General features: G+C 44.4%; 1 long non-coding RNA gene across 2 annotated transcripts in view; it reads right to left on the bottom strand.

Annotated features, from left to right (window-relative positions):
- Nucleotides 1-2,217: 2,217 nt before the first annotated feature.
- LOC139279904 (uncharacterized) overlaps nt 2,218-21,873 on the bottom strand; it is a 77,668-nt gene continuing 58,012 nt past the window's right edge. For both annotated transcript variants that reach the window (XR_011596545.1, XR_011596546.1), the window contains one exon: nt 2,218-4,226. This is a non-coding gene — a long non-coding RNA (uncharacterized lncRNA). The remainder of the gene's footprint in view (nt 4,227-21,873) is intronic.

The following is a 21,873-nucleotide window of genomic DNA, read 5'->3' as shown; positions in this document are numbered from 1 at the left end:
CCACCCAACTTAGTGTCATTCGCAAATTTGGAGATACTACATTTAATCCCCTCGTCTAAATCATTAATGTACAATGTAAACAGCTGGGGCCCCAGCACAGAATCTTGCGGTACCCCACTAGTCACTGCCTGCCATTCTGAAAAGTACCCATTTACTCCTACTCTTTGCTTCCTGTCTGCCAAACAGTTCTCAATCCACGTCAGCACACTACCCCCAATCCCATGTGCTTTAGCTTTGCACATTAATCTCTTGTGTGGGACCTTGTCGAAAGCCTTCTGAAAGTCCAAATACACCACATCAACTGGTTCCCCCTTGTCCACTTTACTGTAAACATCCTCAAAAAATTCCAGAAGATTTGGCAAGCATGACTTCCCTTTCACAAATCCATGCTGACTTGGACCTATCATGTCACCTCTTTCCAACTGCGCTGCTATGACATCCTTAATAAATGATTCCATCATTTTACCCACTACCGATGTCAGGCTGATCGGTCTATAATTCCCTGTTTTTTCTCTCCCTCCTTTTTTAAAAAGTGGGGTTACATTGGCTACTCTCCACTCCATAGGAATTGATCCAGAGTCTATGGAATGTTGGAAAATGACTGTCAATGCATCCGCTATTTCCAAGGCCACCTCCTTAAGTACTCTGGGATGCAGACCATCAGGCCCTGGGGATTTATCGGCCTTCAATCCCATCAATTCACCCAACACAATTTTCCGACTGATAAGGATTTCCCTCAGTTCCGCCTTCTTACTGGACCCTCTGACCCCTTTTATATCTGGAAGGTTGTTTGTGTCCTCCTTAGTGAATACCGAACCAAAGTACTTGTTCAATTGGTCTGCCATTTCTTTGTTCCCCATTATGACTTCCTCTGATTCTGACTGCAGGGAACCTACGTTTGTCTTTACTAACCTTTTTCTCTTTACATATCTATAGAAACTTTTGCAGTCCGTCTTAATGTTCCCTGCAAGCTTCCTCTCATACTCTATTTTCCCTGCCCTAATCAAACCCTTTGTCCTCCTCTGCTGAGTTCTAAATTTCTCCCAGTCCCCAGGTTCACTGCTATTTCTGGCCAATTTGTATGCCACTTCCTTGGCTTTAATACTATCCCTGATTTCCCTTGATAGCCACGGTTGAGCCATCTTCCCTTTTTTATTTTTACGCCAGACAGGGATGTACAATTGTTGTAGTTCATCCATGCGGTCTCTAAATTTCTGCCATTGCCCATCCACTGTCAACCCCTTAAGTATCATTCGCCAATCTATCCTAGCCAATTCACGCCTCATACCTTCAAAGTTACCCTTCTTTAAGTTCTGGACCATGGTCTCTGAATTAACTGTTTCATTTGCATCCTAATGTAGAATTCCACCATATTATGGTCACTCTTCCCCAAGGGACCTCGCACAACGAGATTACTAATTAATCCTCTCTCATTACACAGCACCCAGTCTAAGATGGCCTCCCCCAGTTGGTTCCTCGACATATTGGTCTAGAAAACCATCTCTTATGCGCTCCAGGAAATCCTCCTCCACCGTATTGCTTCCAGTTTGGTTAGCCCAATCTATATGCATATTAAAGTCACCCATGATAACTGCTGCACCTTTATTGCATGCACCCCTAATTTCCTGTTTGATGCCCTCCCCAACATCACTACTAGTGTTTGGAAGTCTGTACACAACTCCCACTAGTGTTTTTTGCCCTTTGGTATTCCATAGCTCCACCTGTACCGATTCCACATCATCCAAGCTAATGTCTTTCCTTACAATTGCATTAATTTCCTTTTTAACCAGCAACGCCACCCTGCCTCCTTTTCCTTTCTGTCTATCCTTCCTAAATGTTGAATACCCTTGGATGTTGAGTTTCCAGCCTTGGTCACCCTGGAGCCATGTCTCCGTGAGGTCAACCACATCGTATCCGTTTGTTGGAGGTGGGGGGTACGGGAGGGGAGGTTGTTAGCTTTGACTGGCAGCTTGAAGAGTCAATGTTTAACACAGAGAACTGGGGGAGGGGCAGAAATTGAGGTTTTGGCTGATAACTTCTCCCCACGTTAAACTTGAGTTTGACACAGTTTGAGAGGCAAAGAATTCTCTCGTTCTATGTGAGTAGCACTCAATCAGCAATATGGACTACTAAAATGGGATATATCCTTGTCAAATGCAAAGTTTGCACAATTTATTATTTTTGATGATATGTAGAGTAACAGCAAACAGGTAAAACTGGCTGTGAAAATGGTATTCCATCCATTTGTATATAATAATTGTCGCAGAATTCCACATGAGGACATATATCCAGTACACAATACAAGGGGTCTTACTGTTACCACCCCCAGGTCAGGCTATTACATAACTTGAAATGCATAAGATTATGAGGGGGCTTGAAAAGGTGAATACAGAGAGGATGTTTCCACTGATAGGGGAGACTAGATCTATGGGGCATAATCTTAGAATAAGGGGCCGCCCATTTAAAACTGAGATGAGGTGGAATTTCTTCTCTCAGAGAGTTGTAAATCTGTGGAATTCGTTGCCTCAGAGAGCTGTGGAAGTTGGGTCTTTGAATAAATTTAAGACAGAGATAGACAGTTTCTTAACCGATAAGGGGATAAGGGGTTATGGGGAGCGGGCAGGGAAGCGGACCTGAGTCCATGATCAGATCAGCCATGATCGTATTAGATGGCGGAGCAGGCTCAAGGAGCTGTATGGCCTACTCCTGCTCTTATTTCTGATGTTCTTATTAATAGCGCATTCTTTAAGATCAAGAATTGGCTAAGATAAAGGCTCTTTTTGATGGCAACAGTTGGGTAGAATTTCCACAGGGGTCCGTCCGATTGTCCACCGTAACTTTGGCGGAAAAGCCACAGAAATCCTGAAGCAACAGAACATTGCAGGGTATACTATTTACTTTCCTCTGTGTGTGTGTGTGTTTGTGGTTTTCCCCACTCTTCATCTTCCTTGTTCTGCTCCCTCTCTAATGCTGCTCATCTATAATATCCTCCAGCCCCGATGAAGGTTACAAGCCTGAAACAACAACTCATGTGTTCTCTTCACAGATGCTGCTTGACCAGTTCTCACATTTCCTGCTCCTGATTCTGATTTCCAGCACTGGCAATATTTTGCTTTGTTGTTTTTATGAAAGTATGTGTTCATCGTACATTTTCTTTCGATTCAAAGGGCTGAACCCTGAAATATTAACTTATTATGGAATCATGGAATCATATAGCACTGAAGAAGGCTATTTGGCCCATTAGGCCTGTGCCGGCATGAAATAGCTATCCAATTAATTCCACTCGTTTGCTCTTTCCCCACAGCCCCAATTTTTTTTTTTTGCATTTTCAAGCATTTATCCAATTTCCCTTTTGAAAGTTACTATTTGTTATGTATGCAAACCTCACCAATGTGTAAGACTTGCCACCGGGGGGCACACCTTTGGGAGACCTAAGGGTCACCGGTGCACTCTGGGCGAGCAGATATAAAAGGCAATCCACCATGCTGCTTCCTCACTTTGGAGTTACATTAAAGAGACCAAGGTCACAATGGTTTGAGCTTACAATACAGTCTTGTGGAGTTATTCTGAACATAACACAATTGAATCTGCTTCCACCACCCTTACATGTATTGCATTCCAGATGATAATAACTTGCTGCCTAAAAAAATTTTCCTCATCTCGCCTTTGGGTCTTTTGTCAATTATCTTCAATCTGTGTCCTCTCGTTACCGACCCTCCTGCCACTGAAACAGTTTCTCCCTATTTATTCTATCAAATTCCCTCACAATTTTCAATATTAAATCTCCCCTTAACCTTCTTTTCTTGAAGGAGAACAATCCTGGCTTCTCTCCACATAAGAACATAAGAAACAGGAGCAGCAGTAGGCTATTTGTTCCCTCGAGCCTGCTCCGCCATTCAATATGATCACGGCTGATCTAATCTAACTGAAGTCCCTCATTGCTGGTACCATTCTGGTAAATTTCCCCTGCACCCTCTCTTCTGTCCAGAGATGTTGATCGACCTTCAACATTTTCTGTTTCCCTTTCTGAATTCCAATGTTGACAGTTTCTTTTTAACTTTGCATTGATTCCCAGGGTTGACCAGTTCTGGAGCAAAATTCCGATTCCTTCCACTGAACCCATTCTTGACTGCACACAGAATTGTTCCCTATTGCTAACATCACTGGATTGCTCTAGTAGGAGGGAAATATTGACAGCATGTAAGCTGGCAATAAATGTGACACTTCTGTAAAAAGAAAGCACAAAATTCTCTCGAGGTTAATTATTTTCTTGTTTAAAATCACGGAGCACTTTGAACAAAAATATTCCCCTGGATTTTGCTTCCCTTTAAATTACTTGAATGGTGGTTAACTTGATACCTCAAATACTCGCTGAAGTGCTTGTTTTAAATAAACATTGAATGAATTAACATTTGCTAAAGTGCGAATATAGATATTAACCTTCAGAAAGTGCATTGTGTGTAAAGCTGTGCCCTTGACAGAAAATGATTCTTACTGATATATTATTCTTACTATTTTAATGTTAATAGAGGAATGTATGGGTCGGGGCTCAATTTATGTCAGAATAATTTTAAAACACAATGCTTAACAGATAGATAACTAGGTGCCACACAGATAAAGCCCACAACAAAAATGTTATGTGTAAGTGACAACTGCCAATGACTGAAAGCTGCGCAGATGCATACTGCGCATTAATCTGGAACCAGAAGCATGCTGTTTTTGGTTTTTTTTGCACGCGCCCACTCCCTTACTGGAATATTTTCCCCAGAGCCCACGCCTTCCCTGGGGTATTTTCCCCTGAGCCCATGCCCTCCCTGGGATATTTTCCCCAGAGCCCACTCCCTCCCTGGGATATTTTCCCCAGAGCCCACTCCCTCCCTGGGATATTTTCCCCAGAGCCCACTCCCTCCCTGGGATATTTTCCCCAGAGCCCACTCCCTCCCTGGGATTTTTTCCCCAGAGCCCACTCGTTCCCTGGCATTTAACAATGTTTTTTTAACAAGCCCGCTCCTGTGACGAACCTGAAGTGCGCATGCGCAGAACGCTTCCGGTTCACTGGCAGCATCGTGCTAGTGTTGGGACATGGCTTAGAGAATGTGGGTATACCTCAATACATCCAAAGCTTGGAAATGCTTCTTATGACCTTGATTATGAATTATTGTAACCTGGCTATGAGTGCATTTGCTTTTAAGTTAATTTTCTTGATTTTTTACCTGCCGTTAGATATGTCTGCATGGTTCAGTGGTAGTATTTGTGAATAACTGTATTGTTTTTCAAGCTCTATATAGGAATCTCTTTGTGTATCTGCCTACCTATCCCATCATCCATTTATGTGTATCTATCCAAAAATCCATCCATCTAAACATACATCCATCCAAATATCCATCCACCAACTTATCTATGTACACATGTATCTAATGAAACAGGTTCTGAAGAAGGATCCTCTCGAATTCATTATGTTGTGTATGCAATAACTGTTTGACTGAGTACTGTTTAACTCTAAGAGGTATGACCTTGGCTCTGCTTTATTAAGGCCCAAAGTGACTAATATACAAAATGGCTGACCTTTTATATTTGGGCGGCACACACGTGCGTGCAGCCCAATGGCCTCCAACAGTGATGCCATCTAGTGACTAGTGATCCCAAAAGTACATACATGACAATACCACCCCTCTGAGATATTAACACAGTCTTTTACAAATTGAGATGGTCCAGTGTTTTACGCTCCCGGGTTGACCGTCTCAGTTCAACTCCAGCCTTGGGTGAGTGTTCAGAGTCTGTTGTGACTGGTGGCTGGGTGGCTGACCTGGTGGGAGTGGCAATGGCCATGTCAGGGATTGAAAGTCCATTTTCATTGAACATGTCAGTGATTGAAAGTCCTGATTCACTGATGACCACCGAGTCCTCTGATGACTGGGGATAGGTTGGTTGGTCGTCGATTGTTTCTTCCTCCGACTGTTCCGGTTCGTCTGTGTGTGCAGCTTTGTCTGATCCATATGTTACCTGCATATTTGCCCATTTTTGAGCTTGACAATAAAAACTCTGTTGCCCTCCTTGGCCATGACAGTACCAGCGATCCACTAGGGACCCTGACCATAATTCAGAACATATACAGGATCATTTACCGAAATATCGCGTGACACAGCTGCGCGATCGTGACCTTGCTGACTTGTCTTCTACATTCAACATGGTGTACAAGAGATAGCTTGGTCTTAAGACCTCTCTTCATCATTAGTTCAGCAGGCGAGACTCTGGTAAGCATGTGTGGTCTTGTCCTGTATCTAAGCAGTATGCATGACAGGCAGGTCTGCAGTGACCCTTGGGTTACTTGCTTCATACTCTGCATTATGATATGGACAACACGTTCTGCTTGCCCATTGGATGCAGGTTTGAATGGTGCTGACCTTACATGTTTGATATCATTGAATTTCATGAACTCTTGAAACACCTGACTGGTGAAGCACGATCCGTTGTCGCTAACAACGATGTCAGGCAGACCATGTGTCGCAAACATGACACTGAGATACTCAATGGTAGCTGTGGATGTGCTGGATGACATGATTATACACTCTATCCACTTCGAATATGCATCCACCACAACTAAAAACATCTTCCCCAGGAAGGGGTTTGCAAAGTCTATGTGGATCCTGGACCATGGTTTTAATGGCCACTGTAATGTATGTAAGCTTGTAATGTTTGTAGCTCCACATTGTGGATGTAGACGTATTGTGTACTGCAGCTGCATAGTTAATAATAAACAGAACCAGGCAGTTTCCAGAGGCTTCCGAGAGAGCTGCCTGCCATGTTAGGAGCTGTGTGTGCTGTGCTCTGTGAATATATCACAGCCACGACCACAGACTCGGTGGCGATTCCGCTGCTGCTTTGCTGAGCTGCATGCAAGTGGTGCACTGATGCACCCATGATTCCAGCTCAGAGTCAATTCCTGGCCACCACACATGAGACCTGGTGAAGGCTTTCATCATTACAATGTCGGGATGTATGCTATGGAGCTCACGTACAAATTTCTCTCTACCTTTCTTGGGCATAACAACGCGATTGCCCCACAGCATACAATCCGATTGAACAGACAGTTCGTCTTTGCGACAAATGTAAGGTTTGGTCTCCTCGCACATTTGCTTGGGTATGGCAGACCAATCACCTTTGAGGATGTAACTCTTCACCACCGATAAAATTGGGTCCTGGCTGGTCCAGGTCTTAACTTGATGAGCCATGACAGGGGTTCATTCACTCTCAAAAACATCCATAACTAACAATAGGTCCACCGGCTGTGGTGTTTCCACCTCCGGTGTGGGCAATAGCAGACGGCTCAAAGCATTGGCACAATTTTCGGTGCCAGGTCTATGGTGAATAACATAATCATAAGCGGATACTGTCAGCGCTCACCTCTGAATGCGGGATGAAGCATTGGTATTGATATCTTTTTTTTCAGAGAACAGTGAAATGAGCGGCTTGTGATCTGTCTCCAGTTCAAACCGAACACCAAACAGGTATTGATGCATCTTTTTAACCCCATACACACAGGCTAGTGCTTCTTTCTCCACCATGCTGTAGGTTCTTTCCACTTTAGGCAAACTTTTTGAAGCATATACGACTGGTTGAAGTTTACCCAACTCATTAGCTTGTTGGAGTACACAACCAATTCCATATTGTTATGTTCAGAATTACTCCACAAGACTGTATGCTGTAAGCTCAAACTGTTGTGACCTTGGTCTCTTTAATGTAACTCCAGAGTGACTAAGCATCATGGTTGTCTGCCTTTTATACCTGCTTGCCCAGGGTGTGCAGGTGACCCTTGGGTCTCCCACAGCTGCACCCCCTGGTGGCAAATCTTACACATTGGTAAAGTTTACATACATAACACACAAGACGAAGTATCACAGGCCAATACTAAACATTTACATGGGTCATAATGTACCAGCAGCTTGTTAGAGCAAAGCAGATTAGTGACTTTCTCAAAAGATCTGCTTTGAGATTCACCCCACACCCAGTTGTCATCTTTTCTCAGCAGCATGTGCAGTGGTTCTAATAAGGTGCTCAATTTAGGTAGGAAGTTACCAAAGTAGTTGAGTAGACCCAGGAATGAATGCAGCTCCGTCGCATTCTGCGGCTTGGGTGTATTCTTGATGGCCTTGGTTTTCGCGTCCGTGGGCCTGATGCCATCAGCCTCAATTTTCCTCCCTAGGAATTCAACCTCTGGTGCTATGAAGACGCACTGCAAGCATTTCACTCTGAGTCCCACTTTGTCCAGACGATGTAGAACCTCTTCCAGGTTGTTCAAATGTTCCTCAGAGTCACGACCTGTGATCAGGATGTCATCTTGGAACATGACGGTTCTGGGAACGGACTTCAGGAGACTCTCCATGTTCCTCTGAAATATCGCTGCAGTCGAGCAAATTCCAAAAGGGCACCTGTAATAAATAAACAATCCTTTATGTGTGTTAATGCACGCAAGTCTCTTCGACATCTCGACCAGCTCCTGTGTCATGTAGGCCAACATCAAGTCCAGTTTGGTGAAACGACTTCCCGCCGGCTAGTGTTGCAAACAAGTCATCAGCCTTCGGAAATGGGTACTGATCCTGTTTCGAAACCCTGTTAATCGTAACCTTGTACTCTCCACAGATTCTGACTGTGCCATCACTTTTCAGCCCACGAACAATGGGGCTGGCCCATTCATTAAATTCAACCAGTGATATGATCCCTTCATGCTGGATTCTGTCCAGTTCGATTTTGACCTTCTCCCTCATCATATAGGGAACTGCCCGAGCTTTATGATGGACGGGTCTTGCATCCGAGTCCACATTGATCTGCACTTTGGCTCCCGTGAAGTTGCCGATGCCTGGTTTGAACAGCGAGGGGAACTTGCTCAGTACTTGGGCACATGTATCTTTCTCTGATGACAGCACCTTGATGTCGTTCCAATCGCATCTGATTTTGTCAAGCCAGTTCCTGTCGAACAGCGTTCGGCAATTGCCTGGGACAATCCATAGCGTTAACTCGTGAACCGTACCGTCATACGACACTTTTATTGTGGCACTGCCAATCACCGTTATGAGTTCTTTGGTGCATGTGCGCATCTTGGCATTGACTGGACTCAGCCTGGGCCTCACAGCCTTAGTATCCCACAGCTTGTCCAATGTCCTCTGGCTCATTATCGATTGACTCACCCCCGTGGCCAGTTCCATCGATACCGGCACTCCATTAAATTTCGTGTTGATCATTATCGGTTTGCTCTTAGATAGGAACGAGTACAGTCTATGCATTTCCTCCTCTGGTATCTCGGATTGTGTATCTGGATTCGCGCCAGTCTGACCATCATCGTCCACGTGGTGTCTCGTAGCATGCTTGCATATCTGCGGACATTTGCGCTGAAGATGCCCCACTCTCAGACAGCCTTTGCAACTATATTGCTTAAATCGGCACTGCTGGTGTCGGTGATTTTCCCCATAACGCCAACACGGAGAAGTCGAATGCATTCCCACTGGCGGACTTTGGGCAGCCACAGGTTTCGCGTACGCAGTCGGGTAGGCCCTGCCATGTGCTGCTCTGCCGAACGCCGAATCAATCATATTTACAGTACTTGCCAATTTTCGATTTTTCACTGATATCTGCTTTAGACTTTTATCCGTCGTCATGCATGACTGAGCGATCGTGATGGCCCTGTTCAAGTCCAACGTCTCCACCGCCAGTAGTTTACGCTGGATCACCTCATGGTTGATGCTGATAACAAAGAAGTCCCGTAGCATGTCTGGCAAAACAGCCCCGAACTTACATGGTTCCGCTAGATATTGCAGGTCGGCAACGAATTCTGCCGCATTCTGGCCCTCTGAGCGAACGTGCGTGTAAAATCTGTATCTCGAGAGGATGATGCCGTCATCTGGCTTAAGGTGGTCCTGTAGCAGTGTATACAATTCTTCATATGTCTTCCCTGTTGGACTCACAGGAGGAGTAGATTCTTTATCAGACCATAAATCTTTGGACCGCAAACTGTGAGGAACACCGTCCAGCGCCGATCTGTGTCGCTGACCTCCTCCATTTTGTTGGCCACAAAGAACTGGCTCAAATGGCTCACAAAGTCTGCCCAATCTTCTCCTTCCACAAATCGCTCCAACAATTCAATTGTGCTCAATTTTGCATGCAACTCTTGTTGCCTCGTCGCCAAATGTTGTGTATGCAATAACTGTTAGAGTACTGTTTAACTCCAAGAGATATGACCTTGGCTCTGTTTTGTTAAGGCTCAAAGTGACTAATATACAAAATGGCTGGCCTTTTATACTTGGGTTGCACACACATGCGTGCAGCCCAATGGCTTCCAACAGTGACGTCATCTAGTAGCTAGTGATCCCAAAAGTACATACATGACACATTAACCATCTTTTCTCTTTTCAGATGCTGCATTTACTATTTTTGTTTTAGAATTCCAACATGTTCAGTTGTTTTTTTGTTTTCCCTGTCTGTCTATTTGGTGCTGATAGTGCGTGCGCTCACATGCGTCTATGAGAGAAAGAGCTTGAGTGTAAAAGAGAGTGAAAATTATTCTGAGGATTTATGTCGACATAAAAGTGATGCAGAATTTATACTGCAGAAAGATTCCAGCCAAAAGAGGCTCCAGAGGCTGGATAGTCGGAAAATACTCAAGCCAGCAATCATTTAAAAATCTGGTACTCTGGTTGTAATAATGTGACATGAAAGGAGTTTGTGCCCAGAGCACAAAAGTGCCCTAAAATAGCAATAATTGGCATTATCAGAGGGGCCAGGGGAAGACTGATGTGAGAAATAGGAAGTATTTACTCTAGTACGGTAAGTGACGTTCTTCTGAGAAGGGACTGAGGTATATTGCTGGGGCAGAGTAGAGGGAGCTTTACTCTATTTATAACAATGCTATGCCTGACCTAGGAGTCGTTAACTTGTGTGCCCAAAATGGCTCCCAAAATGAATATCTGTCCGTTTGATGAGCACACAATTACACACATACATAAAAAAGCCATTTGTCGTCCAGTTAACATTGGCCCAGACAGAGTAACATAAAATTGAAGGATGAGAAAGATTTCTATTCACTAATGTAAACCACAATGTTTTGAAGGCTCACTTTTCATCCTGACACTATGTACCCATATTTATTATTTTTGATCATACATCTGAAGATGATGGGCTTCTGCAAGTTTGTAATACTTTGGGGAAGAAAGAGAGAGATGGAAAGAATTTTACATTAATTCTTCAGTATGCATGGTAGAAACTAAAAAAAAAAATGCAGTCATGTTAAACTTGTGGATTTACTGCAGATCACAGAAGCAAATATTTGAAACAGTTCTGTGGGTCAAATCCATGATCAACATTTTAGACAACAAGCTTTTGAAATCAAATACCTCCTCTTGAAACCACAATATTAGGCTGATCCAAATACACTGCCCATCAAATGGTTACATGCCTTTGATCTGTTTTAAGTTCTGTGTTACTTTATTATCAATTAGATTAGGGATTGAGGGCTGATTTTCTACCTATTACTGGATGTTAATCATGGGGAGAGGACCCATGAGAGTTTGATGCATTCTCCCAGCAGGCTTTGTGATGGGACCGTCCATTCATAAATGGTTTGCCATCATTTGCCCACTCACAGAGTTGTTTAATTAATCCCGGAATTTTCTGGGAACCTCCCCTGCTCTGTTGCCGCACAACCAGCGAAGTTAGAGCCGTGAAGCAGGAGCAGGTCAGAGGAAAAACCCGGTCCAACAAAATGTCCCCCATTGTCTACCAACTAAAAACAGCAGGGTTGGTAACCAGCAGACACAGATTCAAGATATTTGGCAACAGTACCAGAGGGGAGAGGAGAGGAATTTGTTACAGACCATGAGTTGTTATGATTTGGAATGCACTGCCTGAAAGGACGGTGGGAGCAGATTCAATAGTAACTTTCCAAAGGGAATTGGATATATACTTGAAAAGGAAAAAAAATGGCAGGGCTATGGGGAAAGATCGGAAGAGTGGGACTAATTGGATAGCTCGATCAAAGAGCCAGCATAGGCACAAAGAGTTGATTGTCCCCCTTCTGTGCTGTAATTTTTATGATTGTATAACAGCAAAATTCTGGAAATCGGTTATAAAAAACTAAGCCCTACTTAAAAGGGTTTCAGAAATAACACTTGTGACTTGTAAAACCAGAAAATCTCTGGTGCAAACAAGCTATTCATCACAAAGCATTTGATTTTGAGACTACCAGTCTCTCTGGTAAATGCTATTGGGAAGAGTTCAAGCAGTGTAATCTTCAGCCAGGCGTCTGTAGGAAGACTGCAATGATAAAAGAAAAAATTTGTCGCAGATGCAATGTACAAGGAATGGTAGGTTGTGAGCACTGGATGCCATCTTGCCTAATGTAGATGATGCAGGCCAAAGATTTTGTTGTTACTTAAAACAACGGACATTTTTCGAGATGGTAAAACAACCAACTTGCATTTCTACAATACTCCTCATTTGCAGGATGATGTCTCAAAGCACTTACATAGAATCATAGAATGTTGCAGCACAGAAGAAGGCTATGCAGCCCATCGTGCCTGTGCCGGCTCTTTGAAAGCGCCATCCAATAAGTCCCATTCCCTGGCTCTGTCCCATATTCCTGTATACTTTTCCCTTTCAAGTATTTATCCACTTCCCTTTTGAAAGTTACTAACCTTATCAGTATATCCTTCTATTCCTTTCTCCCTCGTGTACTTATCCAGCTTCCACTAGAATGCAACTATTCACCTCAACTACTCCATGTGGTAACGTTCCACATTCTAACCTCTCTCTGGGTAAAGAGGTTTCTCCTGAATTCTATATTGAATTTATTAGTGACAATCTTATACTTATGTCCTCTAGTGTTGGATTCCCCCACAAGTGGAAAATTCTTTTCCACACTTACCCTAGCAAACCACTTCTTTGTTTTAAAGGCCACTATTAGGTCACCCATCAGCTTTCTCTTTTCGAGTTTTTTATTACCTTACAGAGTAGCGGAAGAAAGCAGGAGCAGCAGAGAAAAAGAGGTAATGGAAAGGGATTTTGGCAAGATTTCTGAAAGCCGTGAGGAGCTAACAAGTCAGGGGAATTTTTGACAACAAAAATTTCCATTTATGTGGTGCCTTTCATGTAAAAAAACATTCCAATGTACTTCAGGGATGGAACAAGACAGAAATAGGGTCGGGCGAGGCCACAAAGAGATTTGAATACAAGGATGAGGAGTTTAAATTTAAAATGTTGGTCGGCAGGGTGCGATATTATACTGAAAAAAAGTTAGTGTTGGACAGCAAGGATGGAGGTGCTGGTTGAGCAAGACTTAGTGCAGGACAGGATATGGGCAGCTGTACTGGTGGGGGGGGGACGGGGGATGGGAGTGTGTGTTGAGGTAGGAATGGAGACAGGTAAAGCTGTGAAGTTGGAATAGTCCATCCCTGTGATGGATAAGGCATGGGATTCAAGCTGATCTCAGGGTGACAAGGTTTTACATGGTCTTCTTCGGTCTGGGTGAGTGTCCAGGGAGGGAGATGGAATCAGTGACAAAGGAGTGCAACAAAGGTTCACCAGACTGATTCCTGGGATGGGAGCATTGTCCTATGTGGAGAGATAGAGTAGACTAGGCCTACATTCTCTAGAGTTTAGAAGAATAAGAGGTGATCTTATTGAAACATACAACATTCTTACAGGGCTTGACAAGGTAGATGCAGGGTGGAAGTTTTCTCTGGCTGGGGAGTCTAGAACCAGGGGTCACAGTCTCAGAATAAAGGGTCAGCCATTTAGGACTAAGATGAGGAGTAATTTATTCACTCAGAGGGTGGTGAATCTTTGGAATCCTCTAACCCAAAAGGCTGTGGAAGCTCAGTCGTTGAGTATATTCAAGACAGAGATCGATAGATTTTTGGTTCTTAAGGGAATCAAGGGATATGGGAATAGTGCAGGAAGTGGAGTTGAGGTTGAAGATCAGTCATGGTCTTATTGAATAGCGGGGCAGGTTTGAGGGGATGAATAGCCTACTCCTGCTCCTATTTCTTACATTCTTATGTATTTATGGTATGGTACAGGCCAAAAACAATGGCTTTGCCTATCCAATGTTAAGTTGTAGGAAGTTGTGGCATATCCATGACTTGATGTTGGACAGGCAGTGTGACAGCAAGGAGATAGGCATGCAGTTGAGAGAGTGGCAAGGAGTTCCACAGGTCATCAAACAATTGGGCACCGATGGCGGAGCATAGAAAGCAAGGGACAAGGGGCAACCTTGGAGTCAGAGGAGCAGAGGAAACATACATAAGAGATCTCTGAAGTTGGCTGTGGTAAGGCCAGAGAGTGATTTGAAAGTAAGGATGAGTATTTTGAAGGCAATTCAATGAGGCACAGGTTTCTAGTGGAACAAGGAGAGAACAGGGGTAGTGGGAATGTGGGACTTTGTGTGGGTGAGGGTTGTGGGTTAAAGCATTTTGAATGAGCTGTACTTTGTAAAGGATTGAGGTGGATTTGCATAGCTTTAGAAAAATGAAGGCTCGAGATGATAAAAGTATGGAGTAAGGTATGGGTGAGTGAGTGTGGGCCAGAGGTGGGCAATATTGCAGGACTGGTAACAGAAGGAAGCTCAGCTTGAGGTCAAGAAGTACACCAGAGCTCTATGTTCTTCCTTACCCTGAGGTGGCAGAGGAGGAGGCTAATGGAGTCCAGGCCAGAGATAATTCAGCACAGTGAGAGCTGAAGAGAATGATGCTGGCTCTGGTTCAGCTCTCATTAGCCTGCCAAGGTCTGCTGTTTCATGAGGATCCCGCAGTGATCCAGGATAGCCCTTTGAACCACTGCAGTACTTGTTATGCATAGGGAGTTGTCTCAGAGTACTTGCAGGGCAGTAGATAGCAATTACTGAACAATTGGAGAAAAAAAGAGGGAAAAGGAAAGGGTCAGATGGGGGTAAAAAAATTGGCCAAGAGGATAAAGGAGGTTCTTGAAGGCTGAGAAGCTGGAGATATAGAGGGAGGGAGCTGTAGAGGGTAGGACAAGGTTCTGGCAGGAGTGGGCACCAATAGCGGACCTGACAAAGTGGGTAACGAAAAATAGGCCAGGCATTGATGGACGAGAGCATTCAAGCAGGGAAATAGGGCTGCAGGAGACCACAGAAATAGAGGCAGGACATGGAGTGATTTGAAAGAATCTTAAAATTGGTTCTCTTGGACCAGGGGAGTCAGTGGTGCTTGCTTGTTTTCTTTCTCTCTCTCACTCTCTCTTTCTTCTTCAATCCATACCTCTGCCCTTCTGACCCTTGAGGTCAGTTTTTTTCTGCACTCCCTCCCTCCCATCCTATGGGCTGGATTTTCCGGTGGGGGGGGGGAGGGGTCAAGCGGGCACAATCGGTGATGGGTCGGGTGGGAAAGTGTTTTTTCCCTCAGTGGGTCAGGACTCCGCTGTGAACCCACCATTATGTGCCTTTTCCCAATGACGGGTCTACCAACGCTGAGCAGACCTGACACGTAGCGACGCTTCACAGTGAGGACCCAATTCAGCAAATTAGTGGCTTGTTTAAAGTCACTTAAGAATGAATTTGAGCTTACCTTCTGCATTTGACAGCTTGCTCATGGGTTCCAAGCTGGTCGGGAATCATGTCTGTCAAGCCAAGGCAGGAGTTCAGTGGCCATTGAATTAGCTGTTGAGTTGACAGCTTCAAATGTGCAGTAAAAGCTCCCACCTTACAGAGATATCTTCCCTCAGCCACAAGCTCTTCCTCACTGCATTTCCACAACAGATTCACCATGCTGCAAGTCTTTTACGCAAGTCTCCATCCAGTCGGACAGATCACTTCTGTCATCTCTACTTCACTTATCATCTATTCATTCAACATGGGTGCCATTGGTCCTCAGAATTCCACCACGATCAGCTCCAACATCAGAAGCACCAGGCACACCAGAAGCACCAACAACAACACCACCAACCCTCTCTGCAATCACCTGAAGCTGCACAGGACGAGGGCATCAAAACCCGACCAAATTGCAGCCCAGAACACCAGGAGTGGCCTCAGCATGACCAGATTTATTTCACTCTACACTGTACAGCCTGGCTGCCATGTGATGTGCCAGTTTGGCATCACCCTACAACAACACCTTACAGCACCCCGACAATGCCCAAGCCATTCCTTTCACAATCATCACTATTGTGGGGGTATGTTATGTCTCACCAATCACGGCAACTCATTAAGCCACTTCCAAAGGTACACAAAAATCTGAAGAATGCAAAGTGTTGAAGATAAAGGTTTCAATGTTTGAAACCACATTAACAGAAACTTCACATTGACATTGCATAAAACACCTAAGTGCCTACCCTTTTGTGTTGTTAGTTGGTATGATTGCAGTAGGATGAAGGTGAGTGTGAGGGGTGGGTAGTGAGATGGGGATGTGATAATATAGATAGAGAGGGATGGGTGGAGGTGCAACGTAAATTGGTGTGAGTTAGAATGTGCAGAAGTAGGGTAGGGAGGGCAGAGTGATGGGGATGTGATGAGAGGCACAGCAGGATGAGGTTGAGTGTGGCTTTGTACTAACATTTCGTGATCTATTGAGATCATTGAGATAATGCTGAGGTCACTAGATATTTTAAGGTAAACTATAGTACAGCCAGTAGAAGACTTCTGAAGAATTTTGTGAGCGTTATCAAAGAGATTTACTCTATCTTTGATACTGAATTTCTTTAGTGCTGAAAGGGAAAGCAGAATAGTGATAGTAAAGGATGAGGGGCATCTTGTGACAACGGTAAAGTATGGACCCAGTCACTTTAAAGAGGACTGTTTGAGAGAGTATGAACTAATATTTATTAAAACTTCCAGAGACATTTGCGATTGCACTGAGCTGCAATAGCTGCCTCACTTGACACAGTTGGTGCTTTGCATTGACCAAATAGAGATCCCACAAATCCATCAGAAATATGTGAGGCTTTTTACTGGCTTCCTCCTTCTTAAAAAAATCAATAAGATTTTCAATGAGATTATGCATCATTATACAAAAACAGAGAAGATAGTGCTGGTAAATCTACTGGAGTTGTCTATTTGACAAAACATAACTAAATGCAAGTACCTCGAGCAATAGGCCAACATGAAAATTATCCATTAATCCACAGGAAGCTCAGGATAGGATAGGAGGGACATGTAACTTCACGGTGATTGATTGCAGTAGGTCTGTAAGGCTAAACATGCACAAGGCATCTGACACTTCTCTGTAATTAACTTCAAGCTATTATTTTGCCCTGTGGCAGGCATAATTAGACAATAATTACAAGTATTCCTCATTGTAGGAGTTTAAATTAAGAAAACTGAAACACCAACTAAATGGACAATTTTCCTCTCTTGATTGTATTCCTCTGTAAACAGTGTGCTATTGCCCAAGAGAATGCCCGGAGCTGCTTCGACGGGCATCCCGAATTCTTTTTATATTGGCATGATTAACTTAATTAAAGATTTTGCAAAGAGTTTGTAATTAGTGAGTTACTTTTGCTTTGTTTGGGATTTGTAATATGAATTTGCAGAGGCAATGTGAGAGCCGCAGATGTTTATTATGTAACATTACAAATGCAAACGAGGCTCTTTAAATCTTTTTCATCGTTTGATTGCTTGGTTCTCTTCTACAGCCATTACAGCAGCGTTACTCACTAACTTTATGCCAACAGGCCCCAAACAGAACAAATATCTTCCTTGTGAGCCATTTTTATAAATGATACGCCAGAGTTATTTTAAATATAAGTATGTGGGGATCAGTGGCAATTCCAGCATTTATTGCCCATCCCTAATGGTCCTGAATGACTTGCTAGGCCACTTCAGAGGGCAGTTCCCTTCCAAGTCTCACACCATCCTGACTTGGAAATATATCGCCATTCCTTCATCGTCGCTGGGTCAAAATCCTGGAACTCCCTCCCTAACAGCACTGTGGGAGTTTCTTCACCTCACGGACTGCAGTGGTTCAAGAAAGTGGCTCACCACCACCTTCTCAAGGGGCAATTAGTGATGGGCAATAAATGCTGGCCTTGCCAGCGACACCCACATCCCATGAACGAATAACAAAAAAAAGTTAGGAGTCAACCACATTGGCATGGGACTGAGGTCACATATGGGCCAAACCAGGTAAGGATGGCAAATTTCCTTCCCTGGAGAACCAGTTGTGGTTTTGCAACAATCAGGCACTTTTCCAGATTTTAAAAAACCCTGAAAATTCTCAAACTGCCATAGTGGGATGTGAACACACACACTCTAGATTATTAGTTCAGTCACATAACCACTATAGTACCATATCCACAATGAGCTATAGGTTTGTGCCTACAATTCCCCGCACAGTTAGCTCCCAGTGTCAATCATACTCCGTCAGCTATTGCGAACTGGCGACAACTGGAAAGAAAATGGCACCAATACTCCTATTAATATTATTACATGGGTATGATATTGGATGGTGATCCAAAGTTCAAGAGTTAAAATCCCATCATGGCAAGTTGTGAAAATGAATTCAATACTTTTGATAATTGGTGGGCTGGCGCCAGAAATAAAGACCACTTCAGCTGCTGAGTTCACTTGTGTCCTTCAGGGAAGAGAATCTACCAGTCCTACCCAGTCCGGCCTGCACTGTGTAAGAAATTGTGGATTGGAAGAAATTGAGAATTGTAAAAAAATAATAGCCTTTTACGGATTCCCTAGCTCAGCAGTTTGCATAAGTTGATGACACAGAAGGATTGCAGTCATGTCAGATAAAGAGTTGTTTAGAGAGCTGGGTTACAAGGGCATAACACTGCCCAAGAGCAGGTAATCAGAGGTAACATGAGATAAGCAGTTTTGGTTTCCATATTTACGAAAGGACATACTTGCTTTGGAGGCAGCTCAGAGAAGGTTCACTAGGTTGATTCTGGGGATGAAGGGGTTGACTTATGAGGAAAGGTCGTGTAGGTTGGGCCTCTACTCATTGGAATTCAGAAGAATGAGAGGTGATCTTATCGAAACGTATAAGATTATGAGGGGGCTTGACAAGGTGGATGCAGAGAGGATGTTTCCACTGATGGGGGAGACTAGAACTAGAGGGCATGATCTTAGAATAAGGGGCCGCCCATTTAAAACAGAGATGAGAAATTTCTTCTCCCAGAGGGTTGTAAATCTGTGGAATTCGCTGCCTCAGAGAGCTGTAGTCACTGGAACATTGAATAAATTTAAGACAGAAATAGACAGTTTCTTAAAAGATAAGGGGATAAGGGGTTATGGGGAGCAGGCGGGGAAGTGGAGCTGAGTCCATGATCGGCTCAGCCATGATCTTATTGAATGGCAGAGCAGGCTCAAGTGGCCATATGGCCTACTCCTGTTCCTATTTCTTATGTTCTTATGTTCTTATAATGCAAAAACAGGCCTTGATAAGCAGTTGAGCAAGGAACCTTGATAAACACTGTCCAAGAGATGGTAACCAGAGGTCCAAACAAGAGATAATCAAAAGTATGATCTGATAGGACAAGGGAGGATTTTTCATCTCAGAGTTGAGACAAAGAACTCGACATACCATTGGGCACCTTGGTTTGGGAAGAGCCCTTACAGGTTAGATAGTCCTGTCCATCTTCTACCCCAGGCCCACCCCTAAAAAAAGAATAAAAGAGATATCTAAAGGGCTTTTTAGAGATATCTAATGGTGCAGAGAAGAGCTGTTCGCGCACGCCAGCTTTCTGTCCGATCGGGACCGATACCAGCTGCTTGTCACGGTCAAATGTCTACTAAGTCTATCCTGATCATGTATTGTATTTGACTATATTTGAACTACCACTCCTTAATAAAACGGCCTATGACTCCTAAGACACTTTTGGGTAATCTGTGTGTGACCTGTAATCCAAATCTCACAAAGGTGTCAGAAGTGGGATCACAGAGCTGGAGTCATACGAACCTGGGTTACCTCAGTTTGTAAGAACCAGAAAGACTTGGTCGACCACGTATGATCATTGCTGAAACTGGGTAGGGAACTCTGAGAGAGGAAGCGTGTCAAATAAGTGAAACCAGAAATACAATGATATTGGCAGATCACCGGGAACAGTTGATAGATAACCTGACACACCTGGGGTGATGGACATTCTAAAAATCTGAGAAGATTGTAATGGGAACCATGATTGTATTCTAGACAAGCTCTCTGAGGATGTCCAGAAGCGCAAGCTTAAGCTTAAAAAAGGTCGGGATAAGTTGGCCCCTAGAGCACACTTGTGCGCCTCACAGTTAAATAAGAAAAACAAAGAGTTAAAGCAACTGATAGACAAGCTACAAAAAGAAAGCGAGGGTTGGCAGGAAAGCATTGCAGTCCTGCACAATAAGTTATGCTGGGAACAGAAAGGGCATGACGAGGCACGTTATACACAGAAAAAGCTGGACCAAATACTGGAACAAAATATCGAATTAAAGGCAGAGAAGACCAGACTAGGTGAGGCATTAGAAGACGTGAGGGGAGGCTTTGAGGGAGTTAGACCGACGGCAAACCATCGCCTCCCCCGAAGCAGAGCACACCCCATGCTTAGCAAAGATCCAACAGCTTCATGCTTAGCAAAGATCCAACAGCTTCAGGTACAAATCGGCCAACAGTGGGCAGTGGTGGCTACTGTCTCTAAAACCAAACTGAGAGATCCCGGCCCTCACTGGGACAACGTGGGTGAGGACCCCATGGCACCACACAAGGATGGCAAGGCTATTGAGACGATACCAGTATGCACGGACACCCAAGCTAATGCTGCATGACAGGCTAAGCACCGGACTGACCAAGAGCTGGCCAGTGGCCAATCCTCCTCGACCACCAATGACGAGGTGGAAACCACGACCACGACCATGCACAGGGCGCTTACCGCAGTTGAGGTCAGAGCGTTAAAGGATGACCTAGGGACAGAGGACATGGACACCTGCCCGCTTTATCTCAGGCACGATACAGGATATTGAGATGGACCTATGTAGAATATTGGGGGGGGAGTTCGTCGACTTCCACCAGCTCCTGGCCAAGACCAAGCGGGGCCCCACCAAAAGTTCGAATGCCTTCACGCATAAGCTTCCAACGCACTAGGGATGGTGGAGCGGACTACTTTAACATCCTGGGCTTCAAAACTCTCTTTTTGAATGGCCTCCAACCATTAGTCTGTGACACGCTGGCTGTTTACATCTCCAAAGACACACCCTGGGAACAAATGCTCACCCATACCGGGACCGCCTGGAGACAGAAACGTGCCAATATCCCCAGAGCATCCGCTAAAGTTAAAATAGCAGCCGTCGAGGGCCTGGCCAGAGAACAAGGCCACCTAAAACCCCTGGGTCAGAGAAGGGTATCCCGGTACGCTGTTATGTTGCAATCAGCCATGATCTTATTGAATGGTGGTGCAGGCTCGAAGGGCCGAATGGCCTACTCCTGCACCTATTTTCTATGTTTCTATGTAATTGCCTGGGCCACTATGCCGCAATCGTCCGGGACAAATGGGTCCCGACTCGGTCGAGTGGTGGTTAGAGAGGACGGAGGCAGCAATAGGGGCCATGCAGATTGGCCAGGGGGCTTGCCCGATTGGCGCGGTGCATCAGCATCGAGCAAATGGATCCACCTCCCCTGTGACTCCTGCAAGCCTCTCAGGGAGAGGTGGTTTTCCCTCTCTGATATGTTGATAGTGGGAGACTGGTAATCCGTACCGTTGATCCTGGAGGTGGTCAACAGTGAATGTTAGTCGACTCCGGCTCCTCCACCACCATTGTTCACGATCCTGACCCCGACCTTACAAAGGGCGTGCCCCAAGTTTTATCGGGCTTTGCCAATTCAAAGCAACCAACCATACAAGGGACCTTCCCTTAAGCTAGACATAGATGGGGGTTTGATTCACGGTCCTGTCTCCCAT

This window comes from Pristiophorus japonicus, chromosome 14 (assembly GCF_044704955.1).
Source record: "Pristiophorus japonicus isolate sPriJap1 chromosome 14, sPriJap1.hap1, whole genome shotgun sequence".
Taxonomy (NCBI): domain Eukaryota; kingdom Metazoa; phylum Chordata; class Chondrichthyes; family Pristiophoridae; genus Pristiophorus; species Pristiophorus japonicus.
This window is presented reverse-complemented; position numbering and strand designations above follow the sequence as displayed.